Raw genomic sequence first — 15,218 nt, 5'->3', positions numbered from 1 at the left:
ATTCATATAAGCCTTCAGACAAGTTGCTTATTATGTAGGTTTTTAGGAAGGTCTCCTGGACTCCAAAGCACTTGAAAACAAAACAAAATAAAATGCAACATATGCACAAGTGTCTGGAGAGTACCCGGTGCCAATTTCTCTGAGAAGCCAAAGCTATTGGTGATTTCTGCCACAATAGAGAGATGAGCTTTGATGACTCAAAAATGTGTGTACATCAGCCTTGAACATGGTTTCCAAATGCTTTTCTAGTCCCAGAGGGACCAATTTGGCATTCGGGGCATACATACAACATTTTCTATGTGCCACCTCAAGCTTTGGCATCATAATCAATGGAGGGGAACTTAATGATGAATTAGAACATCCCCTTTGGGGATAAATTACCTGTCTTTTAAAACACAGACTAGAAAGTCCTCCTTGTTTTGCCAGTTGGTTGTGTAAAAGCCACCAGCCTTGCCCAGATTTGAGCCAGTCTAAAGGGAATGGTATTTGTTTAAGAGGCAAGAGTGTCTTTCTTGTTTTTTTGCCTTAGTAATTTACCTGGATGACTTCCTCCTCCTGCTTGGCACTGTAAGGAATTGTTAAATACATTACATGACCAAATGGGAAGAAAGAAGAGGGAAGAATATGGGAAGTTGAGAGAAACCTCATGAATCCATGACCTTTAAGTGAGAAACAGAAAAATGGGAAAAACAGGAACAACATTTAGTTTCAAGGGTGGAAGGAAAGAAGAAAAAAGTGAGATTATCATGCATGAGGATTTATGACAATAGTGTAGAAATAGATGCTGTTTTACTAGAACCTACTATTTTTCACACTGAGCTAGCAAGTCTACCACATGTGGCAAGCTTGTTCCCTGTTCTCACAGAGCTTACCCTTTTGGCTCTACACCATTGGGGTAGGTTCCTGTGGCAAAAGTCATATCCATTGCTAGGCTGGGACCTCTCCAACCATACCTGTTGCTTCCCTATCTTTCCCCTTCAGTTATTCTGGAATCTTCCTAGTTCTTCCATCCTGCTAGGCTGTATCTCTCCATCACCTAGACTGCTCTTTGCCTGGCTATCTCCTTTTCAACTCACTGGAGACTCTCCCTTCCCTGGGTAAGCTTCCCTGATCCCAGATTGGGTTTGATTCCCATATTTCCTTGTATTGTTTAATTCATAATTAGTAACTATGGGCCTCAGGTCTGTCTTCCCCACTGCTCTGTGTGGATCCATGAAGTCTGGTACAGAGTCTATTTTTTTCTTTAGCACATTGCCCTGGGCTTGGCTTATAATAGAGATTTGATAACCATGGGAAAGCAAAAAGTTTATTCCTTTTTTAAAAAAAGATTTTATTTATTTATTTGAGAGAGAGAGAAAGAGAGAGAAAACAAGCAGGGGGAGTAGCAGAAGGAGAGGGAGAGGGAGAAGCACTCTCTGCTGTGCAGGGAGCCCAACACAGGGCTTGATCCCAGGACCCTGGGACCCTGACCTCAGCAGAAGGTAGGCTCTTCACCAACTGAGCAATCCAGGTGCCCCTAAAAGTTTATTGCCTATATCTTAGGAGTTATAAGTCTTAATTGAATTTCATTTTTAACCCTAGATTATCAGTCCTTTTTTTCCTGCTTCAATGACATCTAGGTATTTCTTTATTAGTATATCTAGTTTTTACCCACATCATTCAGGCTAATGAAGGAGAAATGCAGCTAAAGAAATAAGCAAATTTTCTTCTGACATAATAAGCAAGTCTTAAGAGAATGGAAAATTTTCTTCAAGGGGAAAACTGGAGAAGTGGTGAAGATGTTGCTCTAAATCTCAGACTTGGACAGACACTCCATTTTAAACCCTGTAGTATTAATCTATGATTATGGCTTTTCTCATTTCTCACATTTGAGAAGAAAATACACATTGTCATTGTGACTTTAGATTACAATGCTTTATGAGGGCTTTAAGCCCAAGTACACCAAAAAAGAGAAAAATCTGCACCAGAAAATGTAAGCAAGGAAATAGGCTTTCATGATGCTAAACTTTCTGGGGTGTTGACATCAGTATGGGCACATGATTTCTATGTACAGTGCCAGGTGGCACCTTGATTTACTAGCCTGAGGGAAAATTAACCAGTGCCATAGTCTCTACCACAGAGAATCAACAGAATGAAATACAGCCTTCTTTCACATGGCCTTCCAGAAACTGCAACTGCCTGCAAATGGCCTACAAAGGGTGAATGGTTAACCCAGGCACTGACAGGAAATAAGAGTGACTCTTTAAATCAAGCAGTAGCTAAAATTGCTGATAAACCAGTGGAGAATCTCATGGGGCACGAGGAGAGGTTTTGAAGACCCACAGACCAGGATTCCAGACCTAGCTGTATAGCTTACAACAGAGGGGACTCTGGGCAAGTCACTCTTCCCCTGGGCTTCACTTTCCTCTCTGCAAAATGGGTTTAGTAATACCTCCAGGCACAAATGTACTCTGTAGAACACCCAGGGGGACCTGGCCCCAGTAAATGCTCCCAGGGAAACTGGTATGCCTCTTTGTTCCCTCAGCTCCCAGGTGTTGAGGGCCACAGGTCCCTAGTCTGGAGGCTTATGCAGTGAGTCACCAAAAAAGTCCAAGTTGAGCCTTCCAGTTGAGTCTCAATTTTAAAGAGAGTCAGCAGGGTTAGAAAACTGTTTTCTTCCACTTTCCAGGTTTGGTTTATTGGGAGCAGAGCCCTCAGAGGATTCCTAGGGCCATTAGGAAGTTCAAATACTGTCTTGAGAACAATGCAAAGACTTCTGTGGGTCAATTTTTCCTCCAACTAAATGCACTTAAGAGAGCATTGAGGGCAGGCATAAAGGAGACTACAATGAGACAAACATTGAAAGCAAAAGGGGGGCAAGTCGTGCATCAGGCTGACCAGCCATTACTTTAAACAACAAAAACATTTTTAAGTCAGATAGATCACCAGCTCTCTGCCCGCTGGTGCCTGGCAGCTCAGAGGAGAAGCGTGTTTCTATGGCCCAGGAGTCAGGGTGTCCATGCCCGTGGCTGCAAGTCCACAGAGGCCACAGGAGCCCCAGGACTTGGGAGTACGGTTGGGGGGTGACCCTATACTGCCTCCAGATGCCCCTTTGGGTAGACCCTGGAGGCTGGGCGCTCAGCTTGCTCTCTGGCACAACAACCTGCCACTAATTGGCTTGCTGTTTTCTTTATTTCTTTACTAATGGCTTTTTTTCCCCCATGCCCTCTAGGACAGGACGCCACCCAGCTCTCTCCACTGCTCCCACCTGGGTCCCAAGACGTGGTTCCTGAACACCGACATCCTGTCCAGAGAAATGCCAATGCGTTCAAACACATGGCCAGGCAGCCACCAGGTAAGCCCGCTGCAGGCCTGGCAGGTCCAGAGATGGGAGATGCTGAGCACCCTTGAGGGCAGCAGTGAGTCCCCCAAACCCACCCTCCACGGCACCCCACCCCTGGCCCACCCCTGCCCCTCATCCTGGGTCCCTGGTTCCCTGCAACAGATGTGTGTGTGTGTGAACTCTCTAGCAGTTCTAGGTCATTTGGAAGTACTACGCCTGTTTTTATTAAATGAAGGAAGCAGAACAGTTAACATTCCATACGGTGCAAAGAAAGGGCAGCAAGGCGACTGCAGCCAGCCTTGGACTATTCATGTGTTCTCTGACTGACTGAACACATTCTCCTTGAGCACCTTCTGTGCGCCAGGCTCCATTGTGACTTGCATGTGTCTCACGCAGCCCTCCTCATACACATCCCGGGTGCGTGCATCACCCTCTGGAGTCAGAATGAAGAGGCAAGGGCTCAGGAACTAACTCCTGGTTTCCCCAGCGACCATTCCTCAGACATTTACCTTGGGAAATTTTCTTCCCTCACTCCCAGCAGGTCAGGGGTGACCTCATTCCCCTTCCGATGATTCCATTGACCCAAGTCTATGAATACATCCCGTGAGGATTGGAGTAGGGAAGAAGTGTGACTGGCATGGGCCAAGGAGCGCCAGGACCAAGGCAATGGCCCTTCTGTTGGAGGAGAGAAGTTTTCTTTGGCCCACCTGGGAGAGGGAATGAGATATTGTGTTTAGGGGCTGAGGGAGGTGAGGAGAAAGCTAGCCCAGGGTGACAGACTCAGGGTTGAATAATTTATTTAAAGCTTTTCACTTTTTTAAAATGGAAAGAAATTTTATATCCTTATCATAAACAATAAAAATAAATGACTATATTAAGAATAAAACCATATAGTTAAATTCTAATTTGGTCCTGCTGTTAACTACAGTTGTTCAGCCTAAGGCTCCTTTCCCTTTCTTTCTTTCTTTCTTTCTTTCTTTCTTTCTTTCTTTCTTTCTTTCTTTCTTTCTTTCTTTCTTTCTTTTTTATTTCTTCATTTGAGAGAGAGAGTGTGTGCAAATAGGGACAGGAGCAGAGGGAGAGGGACAAGCAGACTCCCCACTGAACACCGCCTGACTTGGGGCTCCATCCCATGACCCTGAGATGAAATCAAGAGTTGGTGGCTTCAGCAACTAAGCCATTCAGGTGCCCCTTATTGTCTCTTTCTGAAAATCAGATTCTAACAAGTTATTAGAGATATGTCAAAAGCTATGCCCAAATGAGGCTTGTTCTTGGAATAATATGAAGGACTAAAAGATAATCCACTTAGTGATACATCCATCTTCCACCAAAATCTTCTCAAAGGTCGCCCTTGGTATGGGTCCCACACCAGAGGCAAAGTACCTGTACTTGGTAGAGATGATATACATTAAGAGATACATTAGGGGCACCTGTGGCTTAGTTGGTTAAGAGTCTGCCTTCAGCTTGGGTCATGACATGGAAAATTCTAGAAAGATCATCTTATGAAAGGTCTATTGCTGATAGGATTTCCCTATCTCTGGCCATTTGGAATGGCCACCCAAGACCACACCCTACAGCTTATAAAAAAAAAAAAAAAAAAAAAAAACACCTTTTTTTTTCATTTATTGTGTATTGAATGCCTACTAGATGCAAGGCAGAGCTATAGCCCTATTGTTAATGTTTTTTCTAAGTAAGTAGTTTAGCCCCTTAGTCATAGATTCTTTTTCTGTATGTTATTAATAATAGACTAGCAGCCTATGCTAAACATAGGTTACCACAACTCTAACTCCCCATCCCCTAGTAAAATCTAGTAGGCCTATTGGACTGGTGAGAAATGGATACAATTTTATGGTAGAAGAGACAAAGAGGTGGCACTTTCTTCATGTATCTCTCATGACCTCCACTATGGCCTCCTTCCCCACCAGCTCCTGGTACTGACTGCCTAGACAATTGACTGGTTAGCATATATTTTAGCATGGAGGCCATATCATCTGAAATAATTCTGTGTTATCTGCTAGATAGGGTCAAGGAATTTCAATACAAATCAAGACATTTCAATATGAATGTGTCCCTGGGAGAGATGCTCTGCCAGGAATGAATTTATTGGTTAGCATGTTAGTCATATATTGCTGTGTAACAAATCACCCCCAAAATTAGTGGCTTAAAAAATGTTTATCAAGTCATAGTTTCTGCAAATCAGAAATCTGGGCACAGCTCAGATCCAGTCAAGGGCTCCAGTCAAGGAGTTGGCTGAGGCTGTAGTCATCTCAGGGTCCCACGGCAGGAGTACCCACTTCCCAAACTCACTCACCTAGTGGGTAGAAGAATTCAGTTTCCTGTGGACTATGGGACTGAGCCTCATTTCTTTATTGGCTTTTGGATGGAGGATACCCTTAGTTCCTTGCATTTAGATCTTTCCATAGAGTAGCTCAAAACAGCTTGCTTTATCAGAGCAAGTGAGAGACAAGACAAGAGAAGTATCAAGAAGATGGAAGTTATGGTCTTTTGTGAGTCTCAGAAGTGACATTCCCTTTCTCTTGCCACATTCTGTGCCTTAGAAGCAAGTCCTGAGGTCCAGCCCATATCCAAGGGGAGGGGATTATGGAAGAGTAAGAATACCAGAAGGCAGAGATCACTGGAGACAACATAAGAAGGCTGCCTATCACATTTAGTTCATTTGTTCCATCTAGAGCTCTCCGGGCACTGGGCATTCTTTTCAACTCATAACTTGAACTAGTTTATCTCCATAACTCAGGTCTAAACTTCGTGTTCCATGGGAAATTTTTAAGGATTAGAAATTTGGATTAGAATTATCACTACTCTCCTATTTTATAAATTCTCACCCTATTTGAGGAAAATCTCATTAGTTTTTATTTCCACGTATATAAAAATACTCTTCCTTATTGAAAACAAAAAATGTGGGAAGCCTGGGTGGCTCAGCAGTTGAGCGCCTGCCTTCAGCCCAGGGTGTGATCTCGGAGGCCCAGAATTGAGTCCCACATCGGGCTCCCTGCATGGAGCCTGCTTCTCCCTCTGCCTGTGTCTCTGCCTCTCTCTGTGTGTCTCTCATGAATAAATAAATAAAATCTTCAAAAACAAAACAAAACAAAACAAAAAATGTTTCTCTGATTCACTCTGTGAAGCTAAGACATTTACTGAAGGAATAAAAAACACAACTCCATACATGAAAACTGAATGAGAAATCTGTTTAAATAAATAAGATGGTGTTGGTTGATTCACCTAACTAAATTATGGTTATTTCATTAACTCTTCAATTGAATTCCAAGTCCCCATTCTATTTGCTGAGGTAAATTTGTTTAACATGAAGCCTTGACATTCTTTAAAATAATTATGCTTCTAAATGAAAGTTTAATTTTTAATCATTTGCTTTGCTAAAATAGAAGCAAATGAGAGGATAATACGACAATTTAAAGGATTTGCAATAGATCCCCTAGAGCTGGAAGAGACATGAATTTTTCCTGAATGCTGCTGACTAGTGGAGGAATTTTAAATATGGTACTAGAAGTACTTCCTCCCAATGTTTGCTTCTTTGATGGGAATAAAACTGGGGGGAATAGAAACCAACAGGGGTGAGGCAGGGCAATGCCCTCTGATGAATCGCTGATCTTAATGGGGACTGCCATCTCCCATCCAGAAGCCCTCTCCTTATAAATTCAGGTACCATAGTGCAGGTCCCAGGATGAAAAAGAGCCCATTCCCAGCAAAACAGAATGAAAACAAATTTCACCTCAGAATGGAAGAAGTAGATGTTACTATGTATTTGCAAATGAAATCTATACAATAGGAGACACAGATTAGTTTGTTTCAACTTTTGACTAAAAGGCATGATTTTTGGTTTGTTTGCTTTTTAAATCACTTTCCAGCTTCGAACGCATCATCTGCCCAATTCAGGCTAGGAATGTGAATTTTTGTGAGAGATGTTTTTAAGCAGAATTATCAAATGGTCAATGAAAAAGAAAGCTTCTCTTAATTAATAACTAAATGATGGGTCTCCTTAAGGAGGATTGACTCCCTCTTCACTGTCATACAATCTTGCAGATAATCACATTTTTTCTCTCTCTCCAGAAATTGTGAATCATATGGATTCTCTTTACTTCCTCACATTCCTGATTGCATTACATGGCAGAGGATAGGATTTTCAATACGACACATGCTTATTTCCTTTAAGTAAAAGGAAAAAAGTCATAGAGGGTAAATGTACTTGTGATTCTGTTTTGTTTGAGATTTCGAAGGATTGAGCTCAGGGGTGAGGGGGTCATTTTGCAATGGCCCTGACTTGTAATTTGTGTTTTGTTTGTTTGATTAATTGTCTCTGGTCCTTTTAAAACCAGTGAGGGTGCAGTGACATTCATGGTAGTCAGAGTCTTTTCGAGTTCATATATGGATTTTTTTAAAAGCTTACTATCGTTATTATTTATTGCACAAAAACTTTACAGTACTGTTAATATAAATCACAATGAAAAAAATTCATTCATCATCCTACTCAAATTTTTTTCATTTTTCAAGTTCCCCCCCAAATCTTGGTTATGCCCAGTATTTTTCACATAGTTGCAATAGAAGGATAGGTACAGTTTTGCATTTTACTTTTAAACATAAGGTATCGGGCAGCCCCGGTGGCGCAGCAGTTTAGCGCTGCCTGCAGCTTAGGGCCTGATCCTGGAGACCTAGGATCGAGTCCCACATCAGGCTCCTGCATGGAGCCTGCTTCTCCCTCCTCCAGTGTCTCTGCCTCTCTCTCTCTCTTTGTCTATCATAAATAAATAAATAAATCTTAAAAAAATAAAATAAAATAAACGTAAGGTATCATACACATTTTTCAGTACTTCATTTTGCTCTTCATGATTAAAATGCTAATATCTGGATAGTATTCCTTTGAATGGTGAGACCATAATAGAACTAATCATTTTTCAACTATGAATATTTAGATGAAATATATCTCAGTATATAAATATTGCTACACAGTGTATTTTTATTGCATAATTTAGAAAAGTTCTTTTGGATTATTTCCTTGGTATAAAGTCCCCAAAGTCAAAGGATATGAATATTTTTATCCTTTTTAGAATAGTGCAATTTTGTATCCTTAATGATTTGTATTCATTTGCACTGCAATTTTTGACCATATCAGTTTTACTAGTTAGCATTGGGAATTCTCATTTAAATTTTTTTCTTCTTGAATGGCTGAAAAGTGGGTGCCTTTTGATGTCATCATATCATTCTTTGTCAATAGACTAATGGATATTATTTCCAAGTCTTTACTCTTGCTCTCTGAGGAAAGAATGTGATGACAGTTTTCTCAATTCTTAACTCATCATTTCTTAAACTAATAATTGGAACACAACCCAGGCAAATACTATTTAGATATATTAGCATAATTTAATTTCTCACATCTCTGCACTTTTAGCTGGAACATGAGAAGTAGAAGGAGGCCATAGCTGGGACTAAAGGGGGTTCAGTGTTGCTCTTACCTCAAATAATCACTTGGTGCTCTGTCATTTCCCTGTGTCTTTGCTTGCATTCTCCATTTGCCTGGAAAGTTCTTTCCTTCTGTCTCCATTTTAATGATTGTGGCAGGTGGAATGCGAAAAATGGCTCCCAAGATTCCAGTGCTCTAATCCCCAGAACCTATTGATATGATGAATTATCACTCCCATGACTATGCTTTGTCATATGGCAATTAGCTTTCATAGGTTTATCTAGGTGCATCTGAGCTAATCACATGAGCTCTTTGAAAAGCAGACTTTCCTGGTAGCAGAAGGGGAAGTCATGGATTTGAAGCATGAGGGGAATTTGACACAACAAGACTGGCTTGAAGATGGAGAAGGCCACATGCCAAGGAATATGGACAGCTTTTGGGAGCTGAAGTAATCCCAGTTGACATCCAGCAAAGAAATGGGGACCTCAGACCTACTACTGCAAGGATCTGCATTTGACTAACAACCTAGAGTGTGAAAGCAGATTCTTCTCTAGAACTTCTGGATAAGAGCCCAGCTTGCCCAATCTCACCTTGATTTCAGTGAGACCTTTGTGAAATCCTAAAGGGAAAACTGAGTTGAACTCTAATCTACCAACCTGCGAGATAAATGTGGGTGTTGCTTTAAGCTGCTGAGTTGTGGTAATTTGTTACAGTGATAATAGAAAATGAATCCAGTGACATAGAAAGAGGGTTGTCAAACAGAGTAGAAATAAACTTTAACCAACTTACTGGGCTTGATAGATACCATGTGTAAGAATTGCTTACTAAAGTCCTAGGCAGGCAGCCGAACACTTCTGCTGCTGGCAACCCGAAAATATTCCTGTCCTCTTCTACTGCCGCTGGGTGAGTCATTTGCTCCCAAATCTCCCGACAGGTAATTGTACTGGTTGTTATATGTACATGTTGGTATGTGTTTAACTATTACGTCAATGGGATGTAAGAGTAAACATGTAAGAGGGTCCATTCTTCTACCAAGATAAAATTGATTGACTTGTAATGACTAGATAAATGGTAAGCCCCTAAAAAATGCTATGGAATTAGGTGGGTGAGATCACTGGAAGACCAGAAAAGAACTGGAAAGTTCTAGAAGGTTTCTCTAAATTCTTTGTCCCTGGTAAAGAGTTTAAAACTAGAAATTGTCCCAAATGCTTTGGGAGGATGGCTTATACAAGAATGCTGGTGTAGCACTCCGTCAGCGATGTCACACCCAAAGGAATACACCAGAAGAATGGCGAATGAAGGCACATGACTTTAAATTAAAATAAAGAAAGAAAAAAAAATAAATTAAAATAAAGATTTCAGGCATTGGTTTTTATTATATTTGATGATTCCTCCCTTTGATTGTTTTTGTTGTTGTTTTGGTTTTTTGTGGATTTTTTTTTTTAAGTAGTAGAGCCCAGTGAAGTGCCTGATCTCATGACACTGAGGTCAAGACCAGAGCTGAGATCAAGAGTCAGGTGCTTGACTGACTGAGCCCCCCAGGTGCGCTGATTTTTTTCTTTTTTCCTGATGGACTAGCTAGTACTTCTGATTATGTCATATAAGAGAGTCTCTATTGTAATATTAGGTGTGTATGTGCACACACACACATACATACATGGTAGGTTAAGCAGGTTGCAGGTCAAGTCATGAAGTATGATCACTTCACGTTTCTTGTATGGTGTGTGTGTGTGTGTGTGTGTGTGCAGAAATATGGGCAGAAATCCATATTCCTAGAAAAAAAAATGGTACTACCAGTGATAGTTATACTTGAGTTATAGAATTATGGGGACTTTGCTTATGTACATTTTTTAATTGCAAACATATTTCCTTTGAAATAGGGCAATAAAAGAAAATCATGATAATGTGGTAGTAACTCCTCATTATCCTTCAAAGTCAGGGTCCCAAAAAATCTCCTCCCTCAAGTTTTTCTGGATCTATATGAAGCTCATTTTTTTTATGCTTCTATAGATCCTTGCTTGTACTTTTCGTTTCACGCTTAATAGGTTCTGATATTTAACATGGCCAATTGTACCTTTCCCTCTCATTTGAGAGCAGGGACCATGATTTATGAATATCGTTTTTCCATAATGCCAAGCACAGTTCCCACCATCGAGAGGTACTCATCAATGAGCGAGCGTTCTGGTGTAGTCACAAATACATGAGAAAGTTAAAAACAAAAACAAAAGGACTTTCTTAGTGTCTGCTGGTAAGCAGTTTTAAAATCATGCTCTAGCCCGTGTGATCCAGATCGTGTGTTTTAGCATCTTACATAATCGAAAAGCAAAGGCTACGCACCCAGGCCTTGAGCAGAGCCCAGAAAAGGCAAAATGAGAACAGCTTTGTGAAAAACAAAGGTACACTTGGCACCAGGTGTTCAGGCACCATGCCAGATGTTTGCCAGACTCTGGAAGAATCTACTTGTGGGATGTTCCCTTGACATTCCCCTCCTGTTCTACATCTAGACTACCTGGCGTGCAAGCCCCCTGGGTGTGTAGGAGAGCAATTATGAAGCATTTTCAAGTTTGCTTCTCCTGCGAGAAGACCGGGCTGTGTCCTGATTTTGTTAGTGTGATTGCTGAAAATGGAGTGGTCTATTAACAAGCAGTGGTCACCGCCGCCTGACGGATCTGCTTCTTGCAACATTAGTGTCATGGTGATGGATTAGCAGAATCTCCAAAGTGGAAAGGCATGTTTCTACAGATATTTTGTATAGACATAAATTCACTTGCTAACATTACTCATTTTCCTTTTTATTTTTTATTTCTTATCCTTTAACATGTGCCATGCATCTTTCAGCACACGTGTCACCCTCACTGGAGGGCTCTGATAAGTGACTGTGGGAGCTGGAGGAAACTCGGTGTTGCCTTGTATGCCCACCCGTGTTTACAGAGTTTTCCCTCTTCTGAGCTGCTAGCGGAAGGGGAGGAGAAGAGGAAAATCCCTTAAGGCAGAACCGAACAACCTCATTGAGCTAGGAAAGCTCTGGGAGGGATCTCTTTTTACTAGAATGGCAAGTCTGTTTAGAGATTTGCCTCTGCCATGGAGGGTTCAAGGAAAAGAAGACGCTGGAGTCGAATGGTCAGAGCACAGAGACTTTTTAGGGCAATGAAAATGCTGTCTGTGATATAATAATGGATTTAGGTCACTACTCATTTGCTTAAACGCGTAGAATGTCCAACACCAGGAAAATGGGAACAACACTTATGGTAAGCATTCTTTAATGTATAGAATTGTTAAATCATTGTGTTATATATGCGAAACTGATATAAATTGTGTGTTTACCGTACTCCAGCTTTAAGAAGAGTTGAAATAGAAAAAAAAAAAGTGAACCCTAAGGTATACTATGGACTTTGGGTGATTATGGTGTGTCATTATAGGTTCTTTCTTGGCCAAAAATGTACCACTCTGGTGGAGGATCCACATGATGGAGATGGCCGTGCGTGTGGGCAGGCAGGGTGTATATGAGACATCTCTGTACCTTCCTCTCAGTTTTGTTGTAAGCCTAGAACTGTTCTTAAAAAATGAAGTCTTTTTGGAACATTTTTGTTTTATTTTTATTGAGTTTTTTTTTGAGATATAATCAACATATAACATTATTTTAGTTTCAGGTATACAACATCATGATTCAATATCTATGTATTGCAAAATGATCGCTACAGTAAATCTCATTAATATCTGTCACATAAAAAAAAATATCTGTCACATAATTGGGGCAGCCTGGGTGGCTTAATGGTTTAGCACAGCCAACAGCCCAGCACGGGATCCTGGAGAACCGGGATCGAGTCCCACACTGGGCTCCCTGCATGGAGCCTCCTTCTCCCTCTGCCTGTGTCTCTGCCTCTCTCTCTTTCTCTCTCTCTGTGTGTCTCTCATGAATAAATAAATACAATCTTTTAAAAAATATATCTGTCACATAATTGTACATAGTTACATTTTTTCCCTTGTGATAAGAACTTTTAAGATTTACTCTTGTAGTAGGGCACTTGGGTGGCTCAGTTGGTTAAGCATCTGCCTTTGGCTCACATCATGATCCCAGGGTTCTGGGATCGAGTTGGGCTCCCTGCTGGGCATGGAGCCCGCTTACAAGTCTCTCTCTCCCTCTGCCCCTTCCCCCAGTCATGCTCTCTATCTCTCAAATAAATAAATAAAATATTTTTAAAAATTCCGAAGATTTACTCTCTTAGCAACTTATAAATATGCAACATTGTATTATCATCTATAGTCACCATGTTGTATAGATATCCATGTGACTTATTTATTTTATAATAGGAATTTTGGACCTTTTGACCTCCTTTACCATCCTGCCCACCCTACTTCTCTCCTCCCTCAAAATAAAGTCTTTAAAAACACCTCCCTGCTTTCTTTTCCTCTTTCTCTAAAACATTAAATGACTGCTTCTTACATTGCCTCCCATGATCTAGAAAAACCAGATTCAGAACAAATAGTTTCTCCCACTAATGCTAGACCCAATACCCTAGATAGCTGTACCTTGATGTGTTTCCAGGGATTGGAACCCAAACATTCTTTCTAGTACAGCTTTCCATTAAGAACTTTATAAAATGCACTTAGCTAGAGATAATGTTTGTCTCTCTAGGAGAGGAGATACATTAGGAATCTTGCCCAATAGGCCAACAGACCTGATGGAGTCCTAAGAGAATGAGATGCCATTGGGAGAAGGGCCAAGACTAGTTAGTTATGAAATATTAGGGACCTGGGCCATTTGAATGGAAAGAGGGCGCATACACCAATGACCAGCCCTTTTCCGTGTCTGTAGAGTCCTGCTTTCATTTACTCTTGGGCCTATAGATGCCTACCTGTTGGTTCTTACCTGCCCAATATCCATTCCCCCTTCTGCTGGTGGCTGCTCTCTAATTTTCCCTGAACAGAAGGCTCTGTTCAGCAGTCTTAGATTTTGGTTTGGATGTTGTTGACTTTACCTCTCACCTCCGGGGTGGGCATGTGACCCAGGTCTGGCAAGGAGGGCCACACTCTCTTCTAGGCCAGTCTAGAGATGGGTGTCTGACCCCATCAACAGATGTTCAATTATTGTACATTGGATGATTTAAAAATTCTGCCTTCTGTACATGGAGGACTTTCTTGGTTGTATCATGTAAAAATCTTTCTAGCAACATTCCTTTCATTCTGCTTAGTATTTGTCTCTTTTGTTGTTGTTGTTCAATATTAGAGAATTTGTAATGCAGTTGAGTTAACACACACAACACTGTAGCAGCCTGGGGGGGTTAAAGATAGTTAACCAGCTGGGAGAAGAATTCATTGTCTAGCTTAATATTCAGAGAAATGTGAAGACAGGGTACTTTTGGTGGTTGAGCATTCTAAGATAAATGGACCTTATAAGAAATGAGACTTGCAGACTCAAGTCCAGCAGATTGCTTCAACCAGATCTGGTTAGCTGTAAACATCATTAGCTTAAAATGGTTTCTCCTACTCCTGGTGTCTGTGATAAGATAGGACTCTTAAAAGGAAAAGTGCTGTTCTTTCACATTGTAACTCCTTCTGGGGGTGTTAAAGCCAGCTGAAATCAGGCTTCCTGCAAGCTACATTAAGTTTGTGTTCCTCCAGGCCAGAAGGGAAATTGTGAGTCTCTTCCGGGTTTGGAGGTTCCAAAATTGAGATAGCTCTCTTCCCCAAATCAGGTCTTATATAACAAAAGATGAGCCGATCTGGATCAGTCTTCTTACATGCCAGTTTCAAGATATTATTCCCCCCCACCCCATTTCTCACCCCCACCCCAATTACCTTCTTGATCTCCAAGATCAAGATTTGCAAAATTTAGATGTTAAAATATGATTCTGATGTTGTGCTTAGAGATGATGATTTTTGCAATGAGTTCTCTGGTGGTTTTCTCAAACCATTGTTTAGATTGCCAGAAAACACTTTTGGAACAACTGACCAAAAATGTCTTTGAGTCAATACGTTATAAAAAAACTTTAAATAAAATAGTGGTGGTGATGATGGGAACTATTCTAGATTTTAAAATGACTAGATTTTAGAAATTCATTAAATTTAAATCAGGTGGACCTTATATGGATCCTACTTTGAACAAATAACTGCAAAATACATTTTGAGGAGATATAAGGTAAATATGAATGTGGTCTAAATGTTTGATGACATTAAGAAATTATATTTAATTTTGTTAAGTGTGAAAATGGTTTTGTGGTTATATAAGAAGATGTCCTTATTTTTTTAGAAATGCATGCTGAAGGGGATCCCTGGGTGGCTCAGTGGTTTAGCACCTGCCTTTGGCCCAGGGTATGATCCTGGGGTCCTGGGATTGAGTCCCACATCAGGCTTCCTGCATGGAGCCTGCTTCTCCCTCTGCCTGTGTTTCTGCCTCTCTCTCTCTCTGTGTCTGTCATGAATAAATAAATAAAATCTTAAAAAAAAAAAGAAATGCATGCT

At 40.8% G+C, this 15,218-nt stretch overlaps 1 protein-coding gene across 5 annotated transcripts in view; it reads left to right on the top strand.

Moving 5' to 3' along the window:
* Positions 1-15,218, top strand: part of CACNA2D3 (calcium voltage-gated channel auxiliary subunit alpha2delta 3) — a 945,543-nt gene that overhangs the window by 83,342 nt on the left and 846,983 nt on the right. For all 5 annotated transcript variants that reach the window (XM_072785849.1, XM_072785848.1, XM_072785850.1 and 2 more), the window contains one exon: positions 3,212-3,334. The gene's annotated coding sequence lies outside the window, so the exon portion shown is untranslated. The remainder of the gene's footprint in view (positions 1-3,211; positions 3,335-15,218) is intronic.

This window comes from Canis lupus, chromosome 19, assembly GCF_048164855.1.
Source record: "Canis lupus baileyi chromosome 19, mCanLup2.hap1, whole genome shotgun sequence".
NCBI classification, from domain to species: domain Eukaryota; kingdom Metazoa; phylum Chordata; class Mammalia; order Carnivora; family Canidae; genus Canis; species Canis lupus.
Note: the sequence above shows the minus strand (reverse complement) of the source record. Positions and strands in the feature narration are given on the sequence as shown.